We start from the raw sequence: 26,911 nt of genomic DNA on the forward strand, positions 1-26,911 counted from the left end.
TCTGGATTTTTTTTCTTTTGATTTACATGTATTTGTATATTTTCTACAAGAAGCATGAATGACTAATTGGGTAAAAATAAATTTATAATATTTATTAAAAATAAAAAATCAAAATATATAAAGGCCTTTTATTGCTCATATTTTCATTTCACATGTAAAATTAGGACCTCTATAATCTCCTTAATTTCTATTTCATATGTACCTTCCCTATAATAATTGATACTCTCATGCAATAATTCATACATATCCAATTTCTTTTTCATTTACTTTCAAATTCAGGAGGTATATTCATATCTCTTATTAAAAAGTTTTACGTGCATCACACTTTCTGAGTTAACACTGCTTATTTATTAGAATTCAAAACTCTCAACTGAAAATGAGATAAGAGTAAATTTTTGAAAATATTATTTATGAATTTGGTTCCATTTTAGGCCAGGAAAGTAACATTACAATAAATTCTGGTTTCACTATAAATAAAATATTTAAACATAAAATAATGTTGTGAGTTTAATATAGCTATTTTCCTGTTTTTAAATATTTTTCAGACATTTTAATATTCTAGAAAAATTAACCCTTAAAAATACATACAAACATTTACTATTGGGGACATATATTTCCTTTTGTCTCAGTCTCTAATATGGCATTATCAGAAACCCCTTTTTTACTTGAAAGTTGTAAGTTTAGTTCATTATGAATTTTTTGCATCAACTTTTATTTTTAAAAATACTGCGTTAAAGTATTATTTGTCTCTACTACCGAGTTTTTTGGTACACCAGGGGAGTGAGTGCCTTGCTTGCTTGCCTGTCCCTGATAGGGGAGTGCTGGGTTTGCACCAGTGGGGCACCTGGTGGAAGGCACCTTTGCCAATGCAAAGGGCTGTAGTGTCCAGTGGAGCAGAGGACCTCAGGAGGAGAGGGTGGCAACCAAAGAATGCAGTGGTGATACCCAGGGGAATGGATGTGGCAAATGGATGCACAGCGCCCAGGTTGTTCTTGGGATGGGGGAGCAGAAGAAGAAGAGTGAAAAAAAAATCTACAGATGCCACAGTTAGTTGTCAAAATACTTGCCTTAAATGTTTGTCAAGATGCTTGCCAGAAAGGGGTGGGAAAAGAGCTTTGTAGGAAGCTGGGGTCTTGTATTAACAGGGTCCTGTATTAATAGGGATAAAAACCAATGAAACTTCATTACCCAAGATAGATATATTGAGAATACGTTTCTGAACTGGTCTGGAGGTGGGTGTGTGAGGGTACCCCTTTGGTCCCTTCTAGGACTCTTCTAGGTGCTATTCATGTGGTGTGGGCACAGCAGCACATCCTCTTCTCCAGCCACTCTGGCCTCAGCAGGACCTGCCCAGCTGTCTCTATCTGGCTCTCAAGGGGCCTGCTCTAGACTTGAGGCCGCTGGCACTGACCTTGCCCTGAACTTTTCCATCTCTCCGCTGGTCTCCATGGCTCTTAGCTCCACCCTCACGCTTGATTCATTCCTCTCTGTATGGTTCAGTGAGCTCGACTCATATTCAACCAAGCAGTTGTCAGGCCTGGGGGATGGGGGAATGAAATGGTTTCATTTAGTCTCAATTATTTGGAGGCAGGAATAAAGAACATTTGAATATAACCTTTCTTTAGCGTTCTTATTTATAAAGCTGATTGAGCTTGCTTCTTTATTTGTCAGAATCAGCTTGAAGTGAGTAAGATAATTTACTGTGTTTATTTGGATAGCTGCTATTCTTGCTGTAGCTGCAAAAATTTGTACTCTGGGCTAAGCTGGCCCAGAAGGACAATCTTGTGTCTTCCTCCTGCTAATCTGTGTGATCTGGGAACTGAGATAGCAAAGAACAGCCAGGACGCATGGATTCTTTCCTCAACCAAATCAGTCAATGTGTGGCCTTGAAGACATCCATTTATCTTTCTGCATCTCACCTCCATCATCCTCAGAATATAAATGATCCCAGCTTCCTCCAACCAAATTTCCAGGGACACACAGGGTTGCATCAAATGCTGCCTCGCCGATGTCCTGACACACTGATGTAAGCCTGTTTTGCTCTGATAACATCTTCACATTCATATCAAAAATGTGTACAATTCCCTTTTTGGTTTATTCATCTGTTTGACTAATGGTAACGTTAAGTTATATAGTGAGGTGTTTTCCTTTTAAATTAAGCTCCTAGCTGGTTGTTGGAATAAGATGATGATCTGATTACTGTGAATCTTAGGCAATTCTGGACTTTAGCTATCATAGACACACAGTGTTTTAGTTTACTGTGAAAATTAAAAGGCAGGGATTTTGCTATATTAGGCTAAAATATAATAAAACTTCACCATTTGTTCACAAGAAAATACTTTAGTTGACGTTGTTGGGTTGCAGTGTAATTAATTACTAAGATTTGCCACTTGCTGAATGCCTATGACAAGCCTGCCATTGAGCTAGGTCCTTTTAGTCCTTGAAACTAAACTATGAGATAGGTATTATTTTGTGAAAACAAAGGCTACATCGCTGGCTAATGGTGAAGCCAATATCCTCTCTTTTTGTCTATTAGTTTTTAAAGATAAAAATAATTGAATAGATAGGCCACAGGATTTAAAATTTAAGTCTCCTGCTCACCTATGTTCACTACCCCTCCAGTTCCTGTCTCCAGAGGCAAACAATATTGTCAGTTACTTGTGCACTTATACACACATAAGAAAATACTAAAAAATATTCCCTTTGCTCTTTTTCTGCACAAATGTCAACATGCCATTACACACTGCTCTATTTGCTCTTTACATAAGAACACATCCTGGAGATATTTCTTATCAGTAAATAAAAAGTTTCCTCATTCCTGTTTAGGGGCATGCAGGTGTCTTCACTTTGACCATTCCATAATTAATTTAACCTGTGCCCTACTGATTAGCATCTAGATTGTTTCCTAATTTGCTATTACATCAGTGCTGCAGGGAATGGTCTTTACACCTGTCTCTTTGCAGATGGGCACATATATCTGCAAAATAAATTCCTACAGATGAAATAGCAAGGTTGAAAGATATATGCAGCAGGAATTTCACAGATATTGCAAAATTTCCTTCCATTTGAGTTATCCCAATGTATAGTCTCGTGGCAGCATATTAGCCTCTTCGCCAACATACAATGTTATCAAGTTTTTTGATCTTTGCTAATCCAATTGGTCAACACTGGTATGCCATTATAGTTTTAATTTACATTTATCATATTTTGAGAGAGGTTAAGCATTGTTTCATTTGTTTAAGAGCCATTTGTGTTGCATTTTCTGAAAATCCTGTATCCTGTTTACTTTTCTTGTCCCTTTATTTTTAGGTTTTGGGCTTTTTGTTTTGGATTTGTAGGAGTATTTCTATGTTAGAAAAATTAGTTTTTGCAATTTAAATTAAAAATACTTACCTTAGTCTGCCGTTTCCTTGTGACTTTGTTAATGGTGATTCTTGTGCTGTAGAGGTGTTTTTATTTTTATGGAGCCTCTGGTTTGGGGCCATACTTAGTAAGGCCTCCCATGATTTCATCTTTGTATTTGGGTTTGTTTTTTATGCTGAAGTCTTTGTTCTAAAGGAAATTAATCTCAATGTCAGGTAGAGGGTAAGAGTCCACAGTTATTTATTTTTTCCAGATGGAGCTAAGATGGGAACTGAGGTCTGGCTGTAAAGCTGCCTTTATGTCCATCACATCCTAAGGGCTGCTGTCGCTCTTCTGCCTCTACACTGATGGACTGTCAGAACATCGACATGCTGTATTGATGATAATGGATGATATTTTCTTAGTTGTGCTAATATTACTCTTGAGGGAAGAAATGATGCCAGGATAAGTGAGGACACTGGACATGCATAGTGAATAAAATATTTCAATTTCAAAATGTAACAGCTAAGCATGTAGAAGTGGGAATCACCTGGAAAGAAGGGAACAGTGATGGGCAGAAGGTTGCCTCAAGCTACAGAGGGCCAGAGCTTTTTAAAAGGGGGGAGGTTGTGACACAATGTAGTAAAGTTAATTTACATAAACACAGTAGCTTTCATATGGCTTTCATGAAATCACACTTTGTAAGGGTCTCAGTTCTGTTCCTGATTTTTAGCCCCCGGGGTCTTTGTTGCTACTCCTATTCTGCTTTGACATAACTGGTGTATGATATCTTCATTAATTATCAAATTTTTCTAAACTGGCCACCAAAGGGTGGTGCAGTGAGCTACAAAAATGTCAAAATAACAAACTTTTATTTTACAACATCGGCACTGGGGGATTGAAAGGCAGATGTGGCCTCACCGGATGCTCTTGTCATATTGGCAGCAAACTGCAAACAAGCTATAGCCGGGGGTGCAGCCACTCATGTGAGACTGTGAGACTGAGACAGGAGAGAAAGGAGAACACACAAGAGATTGATTCACAGAGGTTGGGCAAACTTGTGAAACTATGGAAGGGGAATTGCTTGAAAAATATTTTGGAATGACTCATGAGAAAAGAGGTTCGTGGCAAAATCAATAGTGTTATGAGATTGTAGAGAAATGCTTTAACTTCTTCACATCAACAAGTCACTTTAATGGTTTTTGGGATATACCCCAAACCATTTTTGTGTATTAATTTCTGGCTAAGAACCTGCAGCGTCCACAAGGGATGTTCTATTCAGTTTTCTAGCCCTGTGCATATCCTTAACAGCCTGTCAAAAACAAAGACGCCATGTTCTAAACTTCCAGGTTCAAAATGGTGCCTCCCAGCCTGAGACAAAGATGCAAAGAGACAGGCCCATGCCTGTCAAAATTGGGCCAGACTAAATTGTGCTGAGGTGAAGACTGCTGAATTCAGAGAAAATAAAGTGTTGAAAACAATGAGCCCTTTCCTTACTCTACTCTCAGGGAAAAGGGAAAATGAAAGAGAGATAAATACATAAATAAATAAATAGGATGGCAGGGGGAGTTACTTACAGTAGGGGGATGTTTTCCATCTAGAAGTTTCTGAAGATGGCAGTATCAGAGATGTGTCTTATGCTGCCAGGTGTGTGTGTTGGGCAATGTAAGTTGTTCCTTGGGAAACTTGAGACCACGTCTTACTTTCCTAAGGTCTACACATCGCATGGAGGAGGTATGAATGCATCTGCTAGGCTAAAGCTGGCTAAAGGTAAAGTGCCAGGGGATACCAGCAGCAGGGGCAAAACACATCATGGGGATGTGACTGTGCCCACATCCAGGGATCAAGCAAAAGATGAAAACTGGAGACCCAGAAGGACAGTCAGCCCCAGGGAGCCTGTAAGCCAGGGAGCACTGCAGCTGGCTTCCATAATGACATTTGGGAATTCAGACTCTTCACCACTCCATGCCAATTTCTACACCTGTTCTACTCAACCTTGCTCAGGCTGTGCAGTTGTCATTACCTGCATTGGCATGAGCTGTCTCCACGGCAGAGTGAGGGGGCAGGAGGGTGTGGACCTCAGAGCCTAGTTTTGGTGTTTTATATGGGATCTCTTATGGAAGCCCACTTGGAGAGACTGATACTCTGTAATAAAATCGTGACATAAATTTTATAGCAAAGAGCATCACATAAAAAAATGGACTGGGAATCTCCAAGTTTGCTCCTGAGTCTAGCTTTTTGAGTGACCTTGCACTTTGTAAATCTCAGGTTTCTCTTCTGTAAACTAAGAGAATAGAAATACAAGATTTTAAAGGTTGATTTCAGCTCAGTTCTTAGATTCTAACTCTGGATCCTTGGTGATACGGTTTGGCTCTGTGTCCTCACCCAAATCTCACCTTGAATTGTAATAATCCCCTCATGTCAAAGGTGGGAGCAGGTGGAGATAACTGAATCATGGGAGTGGTTTCCCCCATGCTGTTCTTGTGATAGTGAGTCAGTTCTCATGAGATTTGATGGTTTTGTAAGCGTCTGGCATTTCCTCGGCTTGCACTCATTCTCTCTCCTGCCACCCTGTGAAGAGGACTCCCCAGCCATGCGGAACAGTGAGCCAATTAAACCTATTTTCTTTATAAATTACCCAGTCTTAGGTATTTCTTCATAGCAGCATGGGAACAAATAATACACTTAATTAAAATACTAATTTTATTTTTAAACTAATAATGTAATATATACACACAGAGAGTAGGAATGAGACATTTGTCTCCTTTGAATGATCAACTTCACACCAGGAGCAACTTTTTCCTGAATATTTCCCAAATTTTTGGGCATAGATAGAGATATTGTCATATTGACATTTCATATTAGACATACAGAAATACTTCATTCTTTTTTCCCCTCGCTGTAGAATATTCTACTATGGAAATGTATCACAGTTTATTCATGCTACTAAATGAGAGACACTTGGAGAGTTTCCTAATATTTTGTTCTTACAAACAATATTGCAATTAATATTTTTAGGCACATGTGTGCATTTCTATATCACATATTTCTAGAAATTAAATGATTAGCTCAAAGGTCATGTGCATTTGTAATTTTGACAGCTATTGCTAAATAGTCTTCCCAAGCAAGGAGCTGTATTGATTTACATCCCACTGAAAGCACATTCAAGCACTGGCTTCCTCCTTCCTGTTAACACTGAACTACGAAAGCTCTTGATATTGGCTAATCTGAAAAAATTTAATACTTTGTTCTTTTCATTTGCATTTACTTATTAGAGAAGTTAAACATCTTTTCAAACATTTCCTTCTCTGTGAACTTTGCTCCTTTTTTCTTTCTTGACTTGTTGCCATTGATTTATGAAAATTCTTAATAAGGAAACTAGTGCTTTGTTGTGACAAACATGCTAGCCCATATTTGTAAGACTGTAAATGCCACCTGCTTTTATTTTACTAATTTGTCTTTTGGTGTTAGCTATGGTATACAGTCATTATCACTTAATGATGAAGATATATTACAAGAAATATATTGTTAGGCAATTTTGTCATTGTGAGAACATCGTAGAATGTACCCACACAAACCTAGATGGCATAGCCTACCTCACACTTAGGCTACATAGTATGGCCTATTGCTCCTAGGCCACAAACCTGTACAGCATGTTATTGTACTGAATACTGTAGGCAACTGTACACAATGGTAAGTATTTGTGTACCTAAACATATCCAGGCATAGAACAGGTACAGTAGAAATATGATATTACAATGCTTTAGTACCACTGTTGTATATGCAGTACGTTGTTCACTGAAATGTTATGTGGTACATGACTATATTCTGTGTTGCAGAAAATTATATTTTATGGTGTCAAAATGATTATTATTTTTTCCTTTAAGTTTTGTGGGCTTTATGTGTTTCCTAGAAAGGCTGTCTCCACACTAAGATTATAAAAGTAAATTCTCCCATATATTCTTCTAAGACTTTCACATTTTTCCTTTTTACATTTCAATCTTTGGGCCATCTAGAATTTATTTTAATGTAAACTGGGACTTAACTTTATTGTTTCCAAATGGGTAACCAGTTATCCCAGCATTATTTATTAAATAACTATCCTATAGTTATTTAAATGAAGTGAGACATCACTTCATTTACTAAATCTCCCCATGGACTGAGGTCTTTTTGAAAAACTTTCTTCTTGGCCAGGAATAGTGGCTCATGCCTGTAATCCCAGCACTCTGGGAGGCTGAGGTGGGAAGATCACTTGAGGTCAGGAGTTCGAGACCAGCCTGACCAACAGGGTAAAACCTTGTCTCTACCAAATCACAAAAAATTGGCCAGGTGTGGTGGTGGGTGCCTGTAATCCTGGACACTCGGGAGGCTCAGGCAGGAGAACTGCTTGAACCCAGGAGGCAGAGGTTGTAGTGAGCCAAGATCGCACCACTGCACTCCAGCTTGGACAACTGAGTGAAAACAAATAAACAAACAAACACCTTTATTTTCTTTTCCATTGTTCTGAAGGCCCATTCTTGTATTAGAACCAAACTGTTTTAATGACTGTTCCCTACATTGCTTCTATGCACCCCTGGGTTCTTAATACAGTCTGGACTAGAGATGAAAAAGCTGGAATCCATCTGAATTGATCCCACCACATTCATACCAGCCTGGATTTCATATATTTGAGATCAGGCTCGACAGAAAGGAGGGATATAATAGATTTTAATAGTTTCCGGTAGGGTGGCTACTAATGCTTGATTTCAGAGGAAAACATCTGCTCTCAGGCTTGTACAATAGTCACAAAAGTAGCCTGTGGATCCTGAGGCCACCTGCTTAGAAACAGAAAGGGCGGCCCGTTTACCACAGAGAACTTTCTGGCAGTCTGTCTGGCCCGTATTTCTAGCATTCACTCTACTGGATGAAAAACCCTTACGGAGGCACAAAAGTTCGGACCTGGGAGGGCTGCATGTGCTAATATGTCTACCCTCTCCTCTGACATCTGTGACTTCTTTGAGTTTCCACACGGCCACAGTGACCTTGGATCACGGGAGCTCAGGCTCACTGATGGCCAGAATTTGATAAAATATTAGGACTTCTCAAAAATGCAGCTAGCTGGTAATGACTTCTACCAGCTTTAGGAAGTGATGGGCTAAACCCATTCCTAGCTTACTGCTACTAGAGTAGAAATTAGAATTTGCTGATTGAGGATTGGCCCAGTTCAATAATTCATTCCTTCCATAGTTCTCACGAACATTTACTGAGAACCAGTGTGAGTCAAACACTGTTAGGACAAATGTGTGTGCTTATTTGTCCCTTCCTCCTTTCTTTCCTTCTTCTTTCCTCTTTCCCTCCCTTTGCTCTTCTTCCCTCCTCCACTCCCCACCCCTCCCATAAGATAATTCATTTCTCTATTCCTATAGAATTCCATGAGTCTATGTGTGTGTGTTCCAGCCTTAATCCACTAAAGTCCCTCCTGTATTAAGAACCCAGGGGTGCACAGAAGCAATTCAGGGAACAATTCATCTATCCAACTCCCCAGCTCATCTGAGGACCTTAAATCTCTTAAACCCTCACCTCTCTGGTCTATGGATGAGGCCATCAATACTTAATAATAAGTAACAAGCATATAAAATCACAGATGTTCAGATCAGGAAAGAACCTTCGGGATCACCAAGCCTAATTGGAGAAAGTGGTTAATTCATGTACACACAACTAGTTAGCAAGGCCAGGACATCCACCAGTTCCCAGCCCAGGGCTCACTTTCATCATAGTATACTTTCTCTTCAACTCCTGGAAACAAACACCATCTGCTTGCCTTCTTAGCATAGTAATTACTCAATTACTTAGTGTATCACATAATTGGGTAACTTTATTTTTTTTCCCCAAATGTCCTTTATATGAAATCTACAGGGAACTCCAGTATGTCAGATAAAAGTTGAACCATCTTATTGAGGTGTGGACTGGGGACTCAGAGCCTGTAAGTCAGGCCTGGGAAGACCCAACACAACCCCTGGGACTCCTGCACTGTCCACAGTCCCTGGCCACCTTCAGCATCCTTAATTACTCAGCAGTCCCATCAACATACTGCCCCCACCCATCAACTCTATAATTTCTTTTATATCAAAAAACCTTTGGGTGGACACACTAGCAAATGGGTCTTTAATCTTGTTTTCCTTTGAGATTGTAAAGGTTTAGTCTATACAGTTTCTAGGTGAACATAAAGAAGATCTCATCTCTGAGTCAAGAAGAATTAGTTTTTGGAGCTTAATGCATTTTAAACATTTTTCAAGTACCATTTGTTGAAGAAGCTGATCAAGAGATGGGGTTTTGTTTTCTGCTCTAGGGAAATTAACTTGTCTACAAATGATCTGGTCTCAAAGCTACCAAAATCATGTAGACAGCCATTCTGCTAAACAACTTCCCCCTTCCCTTCTTATGAACCATCTAGAGCAGTAATGATGAGGAGGGGGCTGTTCTGTGGCCCTGACCACTAGCAATGTCCTAGGAACTCTGAAACCTAAGTGCAAAGAACTGCCTTCTGGGGGACCCTGGTGTCTAACTTTGCCATTCTCAGGTATCAGATTGAAGGTTTCCCATGCTTTGAGTCAACACACTGGGTATTCTCTTTGTTAGAAGTATCAAAAATGTCTATCTGAAAATTAAGATGAGCAATTGATGCCTGTAATCCCAGCACTTTGGGAGGCCGAGGTGGGCGGGTTACAAGGTCAGGAAATCGAGACCATCCTGGCTAACACGGTGAAATCCCGTCTCTACTAAAAATACAAAAAATTAGCTGGGCATGGTGGCAGGTGCCTGTAGTCCCAGCTACTCGGGAGGCTGAGGCAGGAGAATGGCGTGAACCTGGGAGGCGGAGCTTGCAGTGAGCCAAGGTCGCGCCACTGCACTCCAGCCTGGGTGACAGCGAGACTCCGTCTCAAAAAAAAAAAAAAAAAAAAAAAAAAGATGCGCAATTTATTTGTTTGCATTCTAAATTAGATGAGTATGCCACACACACACACACACACACACATACACACACACACCCCTTCATGAACTGCAGAGTATCATAAAGACATTTGTGGTTTTTGAGAATAGTTACAGACAGAAAAGTGAAGTTGAGATTAGAATAGGGAGGTAGGTCAGGAAGAGAGGAGTGGCCTGTGTTTCTGCAGTGAAACTGTGGAGTGATAAGGGAAGCTGGCACCATGTCCCAGCCTTGGACGGGTACGTGGGTCTGTGAAAAGAGGGGCTGTTGAGAGGGGTCAGAGGACAAAGGGTGCTCAGGCCTCCCGTGGTTGGCAGGAGAAGCCTCAGGTGTCTGGAAAGGGAGGTGTTGTATCCCCGGGTATACAAGGGCTTCTGACCTCAGCTGCAGCAGGCTGAGCACGTTAAACAGAGTCACCCATTCCTCTCCAACCTCAAGTGTCTTGAGCATCTTTGAGGTTAGAAATCAACATTACTTTTACTCTTGATTTCTCTTATTCACATAACTGATCCTCTGAGGTTACTTCTTTTGGCCTTGGCCTCCTGCCTGTAAACTAGACTTGCTTCAGACTGAACATTTCTCCACAGACTGGAAAGGCCTTTTTTTTCTACAAGGGCAATGCTTTTTATTATGTTCATAAAAACAGGCTTGCTTCTGGGCAAAGTAACCTGCAAAGGAATGCAAATGTGCCCTTTCCAAGGACACAGCCACAGATAAAAGGGCTTTTCAAAGTAAAAATTCCCTGGCTTCTCAGGGCCTTCTCCTCGCTCCATTCCTGGCTGAGGCTGTATTCTGAATGAGTCTGGCAGGGCCTTGTCCCAAAAGGCCCACTGGTGGGCGGAAGTGGGTAAGAAATGTGGTAACAGGCTCTAGGGCCCATGGTGGGCATCAGGCAGTCAGTTCCAGTTGCACTTATCACAGTTACCCTTCTTCCCTACACATATCTGCCCTGTACTCCTGCAAGAGCTCCCTAGGCAGGGACTGTGTCCTGTTCAATTCAATGCTGGGCATTGAGGACATAGCTAAGACAGCAGGGACATGACTAAGACTACCTCCTTGTAACAAGGTGGGAAGGACATTTCATCATCCATAAAGACAACCCATAGCAAGATTTATCAGTGTCAAATGCATGGCTCAGGCCAAGTCCTAGGGGAGTGTGCAGTGGTCATTATGGGCTGGTCCGGAGGAGTCTATGAGACTATGGAGAGGCTAGGGATGGTGATCTGGCTTAGCAGTAGTGCCAAGAAGGACACAGGGTTTATTCTGAAATGGGGCCTCCTCTGCATATTTGGGAGCATATCCTTCCCAACAGCAACCTTCCCTGGCCTGAGCCTGCTTTCTTCTCAAACTCCTGGCCTCAAGCAATCCTCCTGCCTCAGCCTCCCGTGTAGCTGGGATTACAGGAGCGAACGAACCACTGTGTCCAGCTCTGCCTCCTCCTTGAAAGGCAATGGCTCTGGGCTCATCTGTTCTCATCTCTTCAGACTTTTGCCCCAAATCCCTCTTCCCTCTATCTTACATTGTTGACTCCACCCTCTCAACTAGCACCTTCTCATCAGCATGAACTCGACTAAGTCTCTCTCATCAGTTAAAAATGAGCATACTAAAGCCTCTATCCTCTTTCAGTTACTACATTTCTCTCTTGTTTTAAGGTGTAGGTTTGATTATTATTCAGGTGTGGTGAGGCAAATAGCTCAGATGATGACTGCTATTGAAAAGATAGTTCATTACTCACAGATCCCAAGAGAAGGGGCCACACTATGCCATGCAGGGCCACATAGGGAAGCACCAGGGTTGGTCAAGAGGCGGAGTCAGGGGAAAAAGTGGGTAATAACCTTTATGATAATTTCAAAGGAAAGGAACAGATGAGAAAGGGGAAAGAGACATAGGATTGGCTTGTTTGAATAATTACAGTAGGCTCTGAGGTAAAGGGATTGTCTCTAACTATCTGATATCTGGCCCTGGGGTGATTAGGGCGGGGAAACAGTGGCCCTGAATGTGAGAGCCCCATAGAGAAAGTGGTGGGGTGTGGGCTCTGGACTGGTTGGTTTGCATTTAAAAGGCACTCCCATATGTGAGCCATTTACTATCTCTAGGAATTGGCAGTCTCTCCAGGGAAGCAAGTCAAAGCATGGAATGCAGAAACCACAAGTCTTATCGCTTACAATCCCAACTTTAACTTCTGCACTTCCCACTCCCTCCTTAAATAATCCAGTGTTCATTCCTCTGAAATTGCTCTCCCCAATCAAAGGGTCGCTTTGCTGGTCTTACTTCCTCTGCTGTTTCAGCCCATGGTTTTAGGTGTTTAATCTCCTCATTGTTTCTGAAATGCGCTTCTTCCTTTGGCTGCCATGATACTCTGACTTCCATAATGCTGGTTTCCCTTCTGTCCCTCATGGTTCCTTCTCCATTTCAACCTTTTGTAAAGACTCCTCTTCCTCTGCCCATTTGTTGAATGTCAGCACTCCCAGACACCCATCTCTGCATTTGCACAATACAAGCATTGGAGTGACCCCAGGGTCATGCCTGTGGTGTCAGCTGGCATCTCTTCTCTGCAAGACCCCTACAGACCCCATCAGCCCTGCTCATTGGATATTTCCACTTCTGTCTCCCACCTCCCACACAACACGCCTTAAATTATAAACTCTGTCTTTTTCACACAAGCTGGTTGTAGTCCTACATCCTGCACTTCAGTGACTGCCATCTTCGACTCACCCTCTCTCTCTCTCTCTCTCTCTCTCACAAACATTGCTAACTCATAACTAAGTGCTGCAGCTTTTCCCTTCTGCATGTTGGCTGAAACTGTGTTGTGACTTCATGTCCTCTGCTAACACTTTCCTTCTGTCTCCCACTTGGATCACCACACAGAGGTTTCTAATTAGCCTGCTTACCCAGCGTCTCCCCTCTCTATGCTAACGTCAGAACGGCCATTCTCAAATGTGGGACATTGATGCAGTTGGTTTTGCATTTTAGAAAGATGACTCCCAATTAATTTGGGATAATGGCAGAATGCTCTGTGATAGCATTTCCTTCTGAGTCTGTAATCTGTGCCTCTCCCTCAGACTCACCTCCCATTACCTTGGCATTAGACCTTGTATAAAGTATCTGTCAATTCTGGAAGGAGCTTGTCAGCATGACTTAAAATGCAGTCAGTTAGTTTAGCATCTTGTACAGATATCTGGAATGTTTCTTTGATCCTTGCCCCTAACAGTACATTATTTAGATTGTAATTCTACTGGCCTTGATGCTTTCAATTAGCTTTGTTCAGGGATACCTATAATTTTTGCTCTGGCCAGAGACATCATTAAGTCTAAAGACCGTGGGCCTTACAACTGCTATTTCCTCTGCTTCCCTCTTTCAGCCAGGCCAACTCCTACTCCTCACCTGATTCAGTCCAGTGATGAGCTGTGTCAAGAAGACCTCCAAGATCAGCCCCCTCTATGCTCTCATAGTCCCCCCTGCTGATTCCTATTAAGGTATTTATTAGGCCATATTGAAATTTCCTGTTTTCTGTCTTTAATACAACTTTATGGCAAACCAGTAGCATAATTTATGGAGCCCAGTGAAAAAATAAATTCAGGGTCCCTTGTTGAAAATTAGTTTCAAGACAACAACAGCAGAGCATTAAACCAAGCTGGAGGCCATAAAGTAACTGCAATCCCATGAAGCTGGCCCTACTTAGACGGCAAGGACTGTCATGTTCTCTGTTATATCCCCAGTGCATGGCCTGGTGCCTGGTCCCTAGCAGGTATTCAATAACTACTTGCAGAATTTATGAATAGGTCAATATGTAGGCATCACAATTGGCTGCCCTCATCATTCAAGTTTTTAAAAAGTTGAGCGCATGGGTTGCAATAGTAGCATAATCTATTGATAAGGCACACAAAGAATGATAAACATATCAATTATCATCTTATATGTCAATAGGTTTAGCTTCTATTTAATAGACAGATGCTTGAAAAATAATAAAATCAATATCCAATTATGTGCTGTTGATAAAGAGCATATCAACAAAGTCACAGAGAAGATTAAAAACGAAAGAAAGGCCAGAAAGCATCAAGTGGACACAAAGAAAAAAGAAGGAGCGCAAATCAGATGAAACAAAATTCAGGGAAAAACCCATTAAATAACATGGATGATTATGTTTCCAGTGATAAAAAGGAATAATACATAATTTAAAATATAATAGACTGAATAACAAAATTTACATATATAAAACAAAATCTGTTAGAAAAACAAAGAGAAATTAAAAAAAAAATCATAATGGGGGACTTCAAAAGTTCTCTCACTCTTTGATGGACCAGACAAGTTAAAATAAGAACAGAAAGAAAGTGGATACTGTCAGCTTGATTGAAAATATATACCTATGAAAGAATGTATAAAATTCAATACCTCTGAAACAGAAAGGGCACTTTTCCCCCCAAATAAGCAAGGAAGATTTATAAAAATGAATCACATCCCAGCAGCCATAAACAAAGCCCAAAATAAATACTGTTCAGGCAAAATTCTCTGACTATTCAAGAGTCAGCACTAACAAACACACAAACATAAAAATTCAAACGACTTGCTCATTAGATCTCCATACCTGCCAAAAACAAAAATTCTTAACTCTTCTGCCAAAGAAGAAATAACAAATCTAATTATGCTGTTGAGTTTCCTGCAATTTTGTGTTCTTTTCACATGTAGGTGAGACTGCTCTTGGGAGCCTGAGGAAGGGAAGGGGGATGTGATTGTGCCAAGATTGTTTTGTTAACCTGGATATTCACTTTATTATTGTTATTTAAGCCATACAAATATATATTCTCTGGTATGTGATATGCTTTGGATCTGTGTCCCCACCCAAATCTCATATTCAGTTGTAATCCCCAGTGCTGGAGGTGGGGTCTGGTGGGAGGTGACTGGATCAAGGGGTAAAGTTCTCATAAATGGTTTAGTACCATTCCCCTTGGTAATTGATATGGTTTGGTTGTGTCCCCACCCAAATCTCATCTTGAATTGTAATCCTCATAATCCCCACGTGTCTAGGGAGAGACCTAGTGGGAAGTGATTGGATCATGGGAGCAGTTTCCCCATGCTGTTCATGTGACAGTGAGTGAGTTCTCATGAAATCTGATGGTTTTATAAGGGGTTGTTGCCCCTTCCTGCCTCACTCTTGTCTCTCTGTTGCCATGTGAAGAAGGTCTTTGCTTCCCCTTCGCCTTCCACCATGATTGTAAGTTTCCTGAGGTCTCCCCAGCCATGTGGAGCTGTGAATCAATTAAACCTCTTTCCTTTATAAATTACCCAATCTTGGGTATTTCTTTAAAGCAGTGTGAGAATGGACTAATACAGTACTGTAAAGTGAGTGAGTTCTCACAAGATCTGGTTGTTTACAAGTGTGTGGCACCTCCCCACTCTCTCTCTCTCAGTCCTGCTCTTGCCAGTAAGACACCTGCTGCAGCTTTGCCTTCCGCCATGAGTAAAAGCTCCCTGAGGCCTCCCCAGAAACAGATGCCACCATGCTTCCTGTACAGCCTGCAGAACCATGAGCCAATTAAACTTCTTTTCTTTATAAATTACCCAGTCTCAAGTATTTCTTTATAGCAATGCAAGTATGGACTAATACAGTATGTAGGACATATTTCACAACTTAAAAATTTTACTTTAGAGTAGAAAAATATTAACCACAATTTAGTAGATGGCTCAGCTGGGAAGCATTTATACAGACATAATGACATTTATACAGATATAATAATAGAAATATGGCTTTACTGAAAGGTATGGGAATGGGAAGGGAGGGAGGATGAGGTGGAAGAGGCTAAATTGTCCTGTTCCATGATGAGAAGTAATAGATGATGCCTAAAATTGAATAATTAACAAGGAACAATACAGGCAACCTACACAGATATACATCCTACATAGAGGAAAATGTTGTCATGAAAATCAGTGAAACAGTTACAAATGGTTTTGAGGGGTAGGGTAGGGCTGAGGGAAGAGGGATGAAAAAAAGAGAAAATGAAAAAAAGTTGAAAGACTTTTTTTTTAAAAAAACAAGTCTTGACTCCTTAAACACTGCAAATATATCTTTAGTAAAAGTAACAATGTAAAAATAAAGCACAGTATACGTTTTCTTATTGTCAAGAACAATATGCGCATTCAGGACAAGTTTAGAAACTAATATTATAAGACTGTCTCTTTGTGTCTTGGATTAAAAATCTCAGTGACAGAATTATTTATGTTTAGATTAAAAATAACTCAGATGGAAGTGCACCTGCTGTGCCAGGAAAACTGTGTTACACGGCTCAGAATAGGTCTGATGATGATAAGAATGTTGACACTGAAGATACAAACCAAGAGTTTGAGTAAAACTGGTTCATGAAATGAGAAAAGAAAAATGACAATAGTTCCCCGTTAGTATATGACTATACATAATGAGTGACTTTAGAAGTGTGCCCGTTACGATATTAGTAGGTTGATATAGTAAGTAGACACTGATGACTTCATCTATACCTCTAAAAGTTTAGGTATCAGAGATAGACATAAGAATTCTACTTTTGTTCATCTTCTCACTGAGAAAATGGAGAATATTATTTGGGGTGACTTTAAGTTCTAGCAAAAATGATCTATGTTTTGGGTTTTTGGAAGTTTTTTCTACTGGAAGTTTTTTCTAAGTATGACACTAAAGGGAGGAACCATAAAATAAATATTGAGATATATTATCACACTAAAATGTAAAACTATCAGATACATGGTATTTAAAAAATGACAATACCTAGAAGTGGCCACTATGTAGCCCAATAGGTACTCTCCTGCACATGGGGTTTGAACTGATTTGCTCTTTCAGGAGACAGACTTGGTGGTATGCATCAAGAATCCAGTCAAAGTACTTACAGGTATTTAGACTTATGTACAAAGATGTGCACAAGGCAGTTCTTCACAGTGAGTCATAAAAGTAGTTACAAAATTATATATTTAACAATAGGATATTGCTTAATAAAGCTTAAAGCGTAACTTTACCATATTGATGGCATACTGTAAACATTCCAGAAATTTTTTTACATAAAAAGATTGCCCTGTAGGAAAGGTTACAAGATAATTCCTGGCAATTAATAACCCAATTTTATATCAACATTTTCTTCTTGGTGTTTTCCTAATTTATTACCTGCTCTTCTGTGGCCAGAGTTTTTTTTTTTTTTTAAAGGAGTTTTGCTCTTGTTGCCCAGGCTGGAGTGCAATGGCACGATCGCAGCTCACTGCAACCTCCACCTCCTGGGTTCAAGTGATTCTCCTGTCTCAGCCTCCCAAGAAGTTGGGATTACAGGTGCATGCCACCACGCCCGGCTGATTTTTGTATTATTAGTAGGGACAGTGTTTCTCCATGTTAGTCAGACTGGTCTCGAGCTCCTGACCTCAGGTGATCTGCCCGCCTTGGCCTCCCAAAGTGCTGGGATTACAGGCGTGAGCCACCGCGCCCAGTTCTGTGGCCAGAGTTTATCTTCACAATACAAACAAAAAATATTCATGCCCTTTCTGACCCCAAGGTTCCCAAGATTCTGAGTGTGTACATTAGATGAAGTTCACAGGCGTTCTGCCATTTCATCTGGGTCTTTAAGAGTATGTATGAGAGTTCTTGAGGCAGGCAGTGGGGCAAGGGTGCCCAGGCAGAGAAAATGCTATCTTAAAAAGCTTGGTGTGCTTGAAGTACATGCAGGGAGGAGGGTAGAAAGCATGCAGGAACCATTGCTGTGAAAAGCATGCATACTAGGTGGGCACATTGTGGGAGGAGGTTTGATAGGCAAGCTGGAGCCAGGTGCTGAAGGCCTTGAATGTGATGTTCAGGGGTTGATGGAGAATCCTGAAAAGTTTTAGGGCAGGAAGATGACAATAGTGGTGATATACTGCAGGTGTCTGGATGTCACCTCAAGTGACACTGCTTTTCAGTCTTCTGCTTGTGACACATTATTCGGTCAAGACCATCATTGAAAACAAACAACCTAAATAGAATAGAAATACCTGAGTGCTTGGCCTGTAGAAGGGGTTAGTACTGTTTTGTAAAAATTTTGCTTTTCTGTACAGTTTTGTTTGTAGGAGTGTGTAGGTATCTGTCTCTTAGATTGTGAGAGTAAATAGAACTTCTTAATGTGGGTCAAAATAAGTTTGCAATCCATTGCTGAATCCCCTATCAGGCCTCCCCCAGCACCATTCTTCTCCAGGGTGTACATGCCTAACTCTGAGATACCAGAGGTGACCCTCCTGGGTACTAGAGAGAAATAACATCTTGTACCACTTCTATAACCCGACATTGTTGCCGCAGTTTCCTAGGGACATCCTCATCTGTCCCAAATGCCACTACTGGAACCAGAAGTCAAGGATTGGGCTTCCACTTGAATAAGGCAAATTAAACCCACACACATTTACCTCTGCTCTCTCCTAAATCTCATTAAAATACAAAAAAAAAAAATACAAAAGTCAAAACTCCTATGGGGCCACAGCAATAACACTTGGGAAGCTGGAAAGCAGGTGGAGCATAAGTAAATGACTCAACGCCCTGGAGAAGCTAAATCCTGATGCTGCAGTGGGAAGCCTGATTCATACATCAGAGCCCCATCAAGGCTCAGGAATTACAACCATCAGTTACCTTTGGAAGTGAGAATGCAGGCAGATGAAATAGTTAGACATCCAGGTCCCCTTTTATACTGTGCTTAGCCAGGATACTTCCCTCATTCATCTCAGCAGAAGACTTGAGGTTTACTCCTTAGAAAGGTTAGCATAGAGGGACTCTGAGACCAGGGCTCCAGGCACATCAAGGGCAGGGGCACCCACAGGAAACATATTAGTGAGTGCTGGGCTTGGCCTTGGCCCCCATCTGTCACTGGGCTCCCCTGAACTATCAGACCTATATCCCCAGTAGGAGACTGGAGCATTCCTTTCTGGGGAAACTGACCAACTTAAAGAAAAAGACCTACGGACAGTTCTCCCAATAAAACAGTCCAGTCAGATCATCCTAGGCTGAAGACAACCAGTCAATAAGACCTACTGAGAGCCACTAACCTCAGATCGGCTTTCAGTGCATCACTCTTAAAGGTAAACTGCCAGTTCTGGGTCATGGGATTGTTGAGCAAAGTTGCTATCGTTAAAGGTAAATACCAACACAAACAGAATAAAGAAAGTTGAAGGAGAAAAAAACTTCAAAAATGATTAATAAGAGAATATATTGCAGGTGTGAAGCAATAGCATTACATAGTAAAGGGAATAAACAAAAATAACTCTCAGAAATAAAGAAATTATTATGTAAATTAAATACTTGATAGGACTGATGATGAAATTGAGGATATTTTCCAGGAAACAGGACAAAGAGAGGAAAAAAGAAGAAAAAAGAAAACTAGAGAATTGATCTGAGAGGTCTAATATCTTTACTTCAGAAGAAACAAAGAAAATGGAGGAAAGAAAATAACCAAAGATGTAATTCAAGAAAGTTTCTCAAGCCTGAAAAAGGTATCCAAAATGAAATGGTTCTCTAAGAGCTCAAGTACAGTGGCAGAAATAAAGACCCAAAGGAAAACACATTGGTGAAGTTTTATAATACTGAGACCAAAGGAAAGAGCCTAGAAACTTTCAAAGAGGGGAAAAAGCCACATAGAAAGGATCAAATATCAGAATGACTCAACAGCAACACCAGAAAGCTGCTTTTTATGATTATAATAAAAAACACTGAAAATTGATCTAACAAAGATTATATTGTAGATCTACTGGGAGAACGGAGGAAAGGCGGATATGTATGTGTTGAGGGGGTTGGAGGTGTTGAAAACAAAACCTTTTCATAGAAGAAAATAAAGATGTAAACTCTAAAAACAAAAAGGGTAAGCATATTATTTAGAAATTTGGAGGTAAATACTGAAAGAAAGCTAAAAGTTGAAAGTGGCGTGTAAGGAGCACAGATGGGGTGGAGTGGGGCAAGGGGCTGTTTTTTCTTTTCAGTAAGTCAAGAGAATTATTTGATGTTTTAAAGTCTATATATTCATGACTTGGATTAAAATAAAATTAAATAAATAAGAAAAAGATCCAAAGACTTCATTTTTAGCTTCAGGACCCTAAGAAATCTCTTAATGTTCCTCCTGGGTGATGGATATAGTATCATGCTGTGGCATCTTTGTCAAATCCATGCTTACACTGTGAAATTTCCTAGAACATACATGTCTCATCAGTTGCTGCTCAAAAAACACGTATGTTGGGTTAGCCTGGAGTAAGTCAAAGTTCTTAAACTCACATGTGACTTTCCCACTCCCTGCTGGAATAAACTAAGAATTTCAGTCCCAGTCTCAGAGATACCATATCTGCAGCAAAGGCAGCCACAGCTACAACCCTCACCACATCAGGTTTCTATTTTATCAATAAAAGAATAAAATTCTACCTGTTTTTGTAAAGCAGTCAATAAAGAGAGGAGAAATACTTTTTCTATCCATATTGTTGAAATAGAGCCAATGGTTTAAAATGCTCTTCCTTTATGATTTATTTCTTAATGTTTGCACAGATATTCATATGCAAAATGCTAAAAAATGTACAAAATATGACAAAATTGACTTAGTTCTGTTGCAAAACATCAGTGAAAACAATCAGGCAATGTATAATAAAGGATTATAGTACATAATCAATAACAGCAAATTGTGAAATAAAGGACAAGTCAACGTTGCTTAATTATTAAAATTACCGTAACTGGTGGTTTTCTTTCTGCCAAGCTCTTCTACTCAGATTTAGCTCACGTGTCTCGAAAAATAATTAAATGCCAGGACACAGGGGACAGAGCTCCAAAATCTTCACTCCATGTCCTCATGGCCAGAAAAGCCCAGACAGAGGATAAGCCAGGTAGCCTTCTTAAAAAAAGACACAAGGCTCTGGGTAGACAGCAATACCAGGATGAAGGAACAGCACAGTGCTACTGCTCGTTTCTATTACCAGCTTCAGAAGGGAGGTGACGGAGAGCTGTGAAATCTCAGACAACCAACGCTGAGAAAAACCCATCAACACATGTGCAACAGGGAGGGAGAGGCACCAAAGCTCATTTAAAGCTGCCCAGTTTAATACAACTTTGTAGGGGAAATGTTACATGAATTTTTACTTTTTTTTCCCCCACTTTCTTGCTTTGTAAATTTAAGATATGGAAAAACCAAAGACATGGTTTTATCATGTGCTTTTTTGCCAGTCACAGACTATGAGGTTTGCTTTAGCTAAATGTTCTTAACACAAACATGCTTCAAATAGCAGCAAGAGACTGGACAGAGGGAAGGGAATAATTGGAAGAGAAATCTCAGGGGATCTTTCTCTGGGCAGGGCAAATCAGTACACTCCCTGTGGTACAAGAAAAGCACAAGAGTGTGTGTATATATATGTTTGGCCCCATTCATGTTGACTCCAGTGCACATGTAAACATATACTATGATGGAGAGTATGTGACCACTCCCTAGCCCTGCGGCCACAGGCAAATTATTTTGCTACTATGAACCTCAGTATCTTTATTTATACAAATGGCTATCATCCTCACCTTCACCCTGGTTTCATAAATTTGTTGAAAGGAACTAAAGACATCATGCTCATACTCCACCAAATTACAATGCTTTGCATATTATAGTGCTCAAATATTAGTGCCCTCTCATCTGCAAAGTACTATTATTAATAAGCATAGCATTTTTCTCAGACCACATAAATTATGAAGAAACTATCTTGGACTGGGAAGAAACACATTATTATTTTTTTTTTTGTAAACCCAGTCACTTTCTTGAAATGTGCCTCCTGCAACACCCATCCTCTTCTGATGTGGGTCCCCCTCCCTTCTACATAGGCAGGGCAAAATCAGATGGTCACCAGAAGGAAAGTTCTACAGGAAAAGCTGGTTAATTGTCCGGCGCACTTCCAAATGCCAGTTCTCAGCTGGGCCAATCTGTTTTCTATCCAAACCAGATACTTTTCAGATAAAATTTCATTCTGGTGCTGAATGAAACAAACATGAGATCTTGACTTGAAATTCCTAATTAAATGTACACACACACACACACACACACACACACCCTCTTAATATATGCCTGGAGATAGCTGTTTGTTTTGCATTTTTGGAAATGACTGTAAAATGTCAATAATAATCCCAGATATTTCTATAGGTCATTTTACCTCTGATCTGTAAGAAGATACACACACACACACACACACACACACACACTCTGAGAGAAACAGAGAGAGATACACACATCCAGAAGAGAAGGGGACAGAATATTTGATCACAAAAATTGAGAAAGAGAAGGGAACAGAATATTTGATCAGGAAGAATGCATATACCTTTATTGTGAAGAGGTTGGCAGCACTAGCTTCCCTCTGTGAATATGCATGCATGATTCAGAATATTCATGAAGACCCAGGGCACTTTGCTTACAGTGCAACACTGTTTATATAGAACTTAGATAGAAAAGGATCTGCAGATAAACAGAGAGTGTTAGGAGGGGAGAAAAAAAATCAGTCCTTTTTTTGCCCACTGCCAACTACCCACAGCCGCTACCAAAGGGTCCCTCTTTTCCAGACAAATGCACACATGCAAAATTCTGCTCACACTTTTATGGAATGTATTGCATTACAAATGGGTTCGTACCACATATGCAGGCTATACATAAACACTTTGAAAAGGTGCATGCCTCATTCATTTTCAGGCAAAAATCAATGACCTTACTTTTTTAAAAATGGAAAGCAATTTATATTTAGCAAATAAAACACAAACTTAATGCACTTCTACTTAAGTATACATATCAAAAAGGCTGCTGTTGTTTGACTTAAAAAATAAGTTGAAATCATGGAGTGGTCTCTGATGGGGCCCAGCACAGGTCATCTAACCCGCTAATCCATTTTGAATTTCATTTTGATAGTGAAAGTGCTAATAACTCTGATTTAAAAGGGAGTGCAGTACTAAACTCAGATCAGAGTGTCCAGGGTTGCTTTGACATAGAGGAGCAGAAGAGGAACACCAGCTCTCTCTAACACTCTTCCAGCTGAATTCCTGTGGCAACACTTCATTCTCTTTAAGTCACTGAGCTCATCTTCCACCCCTGTTGTTCATACTGTCAATGGAGGGTCACGAGTACCCCTTCCAGTGTCCAAATAGTTCGAACAGGCAAGACCACCAAATGGGTTCTGCAGCATTTCCATGCCTCTGCAGACTTCTGTCTACAGGGACACAGGAGGCTCTGAGCTCCGGTACCACCCTGTGGGACACTTCCTCAGGAATGGAAATCGTGCACATTTGTTCTCAATCCCCACCTCCAGAGTGGGAGCCTGGCCAAAGATCTCGTGTGTGTAGGTGGTGGCGGGTGGGGCGGGGGAGGTTGTTTTTTATTTTAACATTACCCACCATGGTGGACTTTAGAGCTCTGAATAGAAAGATCTACTCCATCTGTATATAGCTAAAAATATCTCCCAAGAGAAGCCTTGAATAAATTGCTTTGAGAGGGGACTTTTTTTTTTCCTACTAAAATTGAAAACACTGACCAAGATTCAACCGAGTACCTTAGAACCCACTCTTTGGAAAGCCCACAGATTTTTGAACTCTTTTGAGGGCACTGTAGGTCAGAGGATAACATACCTGGAGCCAACATACCTGGATATGAATCCCGACTCTTTGACTTCCTTTCTGTGAGACCATGGGCAAGTTACTTGATCTCTCTTTCCTTAGTTTCTGCCTTTGTAAAATGGGTAAAGTATATCTGCCTTCTGGAGTTGTTGTGAGGGTAGGTGAGTGCTTAGAACAGTACAGGAATCAGCTCTCAATAATTTTAGCTGTTATGCAGAAAAGTAATTAATTTCCTATTCCCATAAGCTTTTCTTCTTTTGGTCGTGGTTGGTTTTCTTTGCAAAAGCAGTGAGTCAAGGTCTAGGCCTCACTGAGGAAGTCAAAAGCCTCCATGGCAACGGAGGAGCCTTTTACTGAGTTGTTGGCAGGGCTGCTGATAGCCAGGCAGGCTGATGCAGAAGGCGAGGAGTGAGGACGATGGGTGGAGCGTTTTGCTTCACCCAAACAGTAAACCAGGGACTTTGCCAAGCAGCACAAGCTTTGCCAAGCTACATCTCAGAGTGCCCAGATTTTTCTTACAGTTGTTATTTTGCCTGGTAAAGAAAGTTTTCATTATTTCAAAGATGCCGATGCCTTTTCCCAATGCCACATTGTGATCTACACTCTCAGCCCTGCTGCTCTGAGATGGGGGCTCTGGGGAATCCGCCAGGCTAGACCCTACTGCTTAGGCTGCTCTCATAGCAGCTCCCCTGGGAGCTGCTCCAGATGTCCCACCACAGAGTCCTCCTAGTGAGATCATGCAGGAATTCTGGCCTGGGACAGCCATTCCTGTATCCAGAGCAGAAACAGACCCACTAAAAATGATCTTTTACTTCTTTGGTCATTTTGCTGTGGTTGTGGGGAGTCAAACTCATGAACTCAACATTACCTGCATACACAGGTTCCCGCATTGATTTGTAAGGCTCCCTTTGCCATATGCTAAATTTGACTTTATCCTCACAGCACCTCCCTTATTACACAGTGAGGATTCAGGATGTGTGAGATGCACTTCAAATGAGAAGAGAGACACGAGAAAATACTGCCCTACAGGTTCAGAGAGCCGGGTTTCATCCCCACTGCTGTCACAGTGGCTGTGTGACCATGCCCAGGTCACCCCTTTTTTGACTACAGCCCTCTTACCTGAGGCACTCTGTGAGAGCGTGAGACTGCTCCTTGGGGATGAAACACTGGTTTAGGATTTGGCTGCCATCTGGGGTGTATCTAGAGGTAGAATGGCCTGAGAAAACCTATGAAGGCCAACCTTTGAAGGGACAGCAGTCACAGACATGGTTGGAAGGCCAGGGTTGGAGGTGTGGGTGCTGGAGTCTGGGGGAGGGGGGATGGTGGAGTGTTATGGTATGGAGTGTGAGCGGGGAGTGTGCGTGAGAGTGAGAGAGATTGGGTATATCATGTATGTGTATGTGAGAGAAATGGGAATGTGTGTGTGAGAAAAAAGGATGGGGAGAGGGAAGGCGCTGAGGTGGTAGGAGAAGGAGAAGGAGGGAAGGACAAGTGGGAGAGGGCAGAGGGAGAAAGGAGGAGGACAGAAGAGGGTCTGTGGAGTATGTAGGAAAGATGTCAGAGCATACTGTGAGAGAAAGAGGGAGACGAGAGAGAGGGAGGAAGGGCAGAATCGAGGGAGGCAGAGAGATGGCAGTGTTGGTGAGTGTGCGGATGTGTGTGAGTGCATGTCCACATGTGGTGTTTCTGCGTGTGGGGTGGCTGTGTAGAGGCTGGAGTAGTATACACAGCCCTTGCCCACACATTTCTCAGAAACCTCTCTGAGCTCCCTGGAGAGCATCATTAGGGACTTCAGGAAATTCTCCCCACCGACTACCTCTAGAACAAGGCTGGCTTCTCAGAGTGTGAAGGCAGAGGATCAGGATCCTCCCCTAGGGCCTCTTTTCAGGGCCAGGCTCGTGGGCTCTGGGTGTCTGGAAGTATGACACTAAGCTGGATGTGCCAGTCACACATTAGCTGGGGGTTCTCAGAGCAGCAAAACCTGTGAATGCAGAAGCTAGAAGAGGACTCACCCTCTCTGCTCAAGGAATAAGGATGCCATGATCTGTTTACAGCCCCAGGCCTGACAGACTTCCCTGAAGGGACTTGAGGAACGGGAAGTCAGAGTCAGAGGAGGTATAAGGTCAGCTTGAAAAATCTTGAAAGGAGATCGTAGTGGAAAGCTGGCTTTCAAGGCCTGGCATCCATTAATCCTTTCCCTGGTAATAGTGTCCCTCTGCCTCCCTCACCCCCAACTCTTGTTCTCTGGTGGGGCTGACCTCACTCCCAGCTTTAAGAGTGGGTCTTGCTTGAATCAGGGTGTCTCCCTAGCCACAGCAATTAGGTGAGGAGGAGACAAGTGACCTCACATCAGACCTGTGTTAGCCATGCTGAGGACCTTCGTTCAGCGCTGGGGAGGGAGGTGGTTTCTGAGGCTGAGTGGCTGAGACACGGAGGGGCCAGAGCTCTGGCAAGCCATCATCTTGCTATTGTAAGAAGTTTGAAACTGCAGCTCATCAGCAGAAAGCAACAGCAAAAGAACTGAGCCCGGAAGGTATAGTTTGAACTCCGAATCCAGTCATACCTGAATCCAGTCTGCTCTTGAATATCTTCGATTACACAAACTAATATATATTCCTTTTTCTTTAAGCCAGGTTGAATTTTCTCTCACTAGTAATCCATAGAGGCCTGGTTGAAACAGAGGGGAATGAGATTCCCAAACACCTACTGAGAAGCTACAATGTCCTGGGCAGGAATAGCCACAGGTACCAGAGAAGGAGGTGACTAAACATGAGATTCCTACCCCTTAGGGATCCCTGGGCACTAGGGCAGGCAGATGTCTGACCAAAAAACCAAACTAGCAGCAGATGTCCTTGTGCTGCAAAGCAGGGGAGGTGGACAGCAGTACTCCAGAAGCCAAGATGGAAGGCCAAAGGCAAGACTGAGAAGTTGGGGTGTGGAGGTGCCATGGTGTAATAAACACCAGCTTTAGAGAGAGAGAGACCAAGCTCTGAGTTCCAACTCAGCCTCTCTTA

The 26,911-nt window shown here is 41.5% G+C and overlaps 1 protein-coding gene across 4 annotated transcripts in view; it reads right to left on the minus strand.

Annotated features, from left to right (window-relative positions):
* Positions 1–26,911, minus strand: part of MYRIP (myosin VIIA and Rab interacting protein) — a 410,104-nt gene that overhangs the window by 126,255 nt on the left and 256,938 nt on the right. The window contains exon 1 of one of the 4 annotated variants that reach the window (XM_025375657.1): positions 21,000–21,239. The exons of the other annotated variants lie outside the window; for them this stretch is intronic. The gene's annotated coding sequence lies outside the window, so the exon portion shown is untranslated. Of the gene's footprint in view, positions 1–20,999; positions 21,240–26,911 lie in introns of those variants that run through there. 4 annotated transcript variants of the gene reach the window in all.

This window comes from Theropithecus gelada, chromosome 2, assembly GCF_003255815.1.
Source record: "Theropithecus gelada isolate Dixy chromosome 2, Tgel_1.0, whole genome shotgun sequence".
Classification (NCBI taxonomy): Eukaryota; Metazoa; Chordata; class Mammalia; order Primates; family Cercopithecidae; genus Theropithecus; species Theropithecus gelada.